Source organism: Peromyscus leucopus, unplaced genomic scaffold, assembly GCF_004664715.2.
Source record: "Peromyscus leucopus breed LL Stock unplaced genomic scaffold, UCI_PerLeu_2.1 scaffold_229, whole genome shotgun sequence".
NCBI classification, from domain to species: Eukaryota; Metazoa; Chordata; class Mammalia; order Rodentia; family Cricetidae; genus Peromyscus; species Peromyscus leucopus.
The window spans coordinates 86357-88102 of NW_023505102.1; the positions used below are offsets into that span (position 1 = coordinate 86357).

General features: G+C 44.9%; 1 pseudogene; it reads left to right on the forward strand.

Annotated features, from left to right (window-relative positions):
• The first annotated feature begins 244 nt into the window (after positions 1 to 244).
• On the forward strand, positions 245 to 828 carry LOC114693401 (annotated as a pseudogene).
• Positions 829 to 1746: the final 918 nt, after the last annotated feature.

The following is a 1746-nucleotide window of genomic DNA, read 5'->3' on the forward strand; positions in this document are numbered from 1 at the left end:
ACTTGTTGAGAAAATTCACAACCCTGTAGTCCCTATGGCCACGGTAGCAACTGGGGCCTAGCGCAGCAGAGGCTGTGGTTGTGAGCCTGGTAGACATTCAGCAAGCCCTGTCCACCCCTGGCTCTGCACCCTGATGCTGTGCTGCTATGGTGCTAGGACTCCCCAGGCCACAGTGATGGTGACCTATTTCCTGGGCCAGGACATGCTCTAAGTCTGTGGGACCAAGTGTTCACTGCATGTGACAATGGTACCTGAATCCCCACAGAAACATAGCTTAACCAAACACACAGTGCACCGGGAGGTGGCCCCTGACTGGAATCTTCTGTCCCAGATTCTTCACCAAGACCAAGAGGATGGCACATTGGGCAGAGCAACTGTTCCTACCAGTGTTGCTCACTTGGTGCACATTCTGGAGGACTCTATTGTGGGACCACACAAATCACATGACCACCTTCACCTGAAAACATCAGCCACATCCAGCCTGGTATAGAGGAACGATGTGTTCACTGGGTGAACTCTGAAACAGCTGCTGGACAGAAACCCATGGGAGGCCTTGGTCTCCTCTGGCTTATTTGGCATCCCCAGAGCTGTCCAAGAATTGGGTCTTGCCCATTTCAAAAGCAATGTGACCAAGACAATGAAGGATTTTGAGGACATCTTGGCAAAGCTATTAGGTGAGGCTTGTTCTAATACACTTGTTGAGATAGCAAAAGAAGCCAAAGAGAAAAAAAAAAAAAAAAAAAAAAAAAAAAGGAAAGGAGATTGGCAACTACAGAGGAGGCTGAGGACCTGGCCAACAGGGCTGCCATGAAGCAGCAACAGCAGTAGGAACATGTGCCCCATAACGCTTGATTTGATTGGGGGGGGGAGGAAAGAAGGGAAGGAAGGAAAAAAGAAGAAAGAAAGAGAGAGAGGAGAGAGAGAGAAGAGAGAGAGAGAAAGAAAGAAAGAAAGAAAGAGAAAGAAGAAGAAAGAAGAGAAAGAAAAAAAAGAAGAAAAGAAAGTTAGTAGAAATCATTCAGAGTACCCACCCCAGGTGATAAGATGCCACCTAGGCACCACCATGCAGGTCCTATGCACTAAAGAGGGAGAACGGGAGGAGAGAGTTTCTCCAACATATTCCCAATGTCTCCCTGACTCCACTTGATGGTTCTCCTATCATATCCATGAATGTCACTGGACACCATCGCCCTTAGCCTCAAAAAGCCAATAAGCAATGCCAGCTCCCTCTAGCCTCTGGACAACCTCATCCTATGTGGATACAGTTGGTATAGATATTAATGGGACACACAGCAACATTTTTGTTGTTGTGAGTGTCCTGAGGCTGATTTGGAAACTTCCTATTTAATGAGCTCAGTAAGTAGTCCTGTAAGATGTCAGAGAACACACCACACACACACACAAAAAAAAAAAAAAAAAAAAAAAAAAAAAAAAACGAGGAAGCACTTGATAAAGAGGGGATGATTGGAGGGAACAGGAAAAGAGGAGGGAGGAGAAACTGCTGTCAGGATGTAAAACAAATGAAAAAAAATTAATTAATGATAAAAAAGAAGGGAATGAGTGAGTGATCGGCAGAAAGTATCTATTCTTATGCCCATCACGAGGATCTTTGCCTCCAGCCTCTCGGCAGAGCCTTACTTATCTCTTCAATCACAGTCCATTCCATCTTGTAAGTACTCAGTAGCTTAGTGTCTTATTTACTTATAATTCAGTCCAAGTTCCTAATCTTAAAATTAACCCCCATAA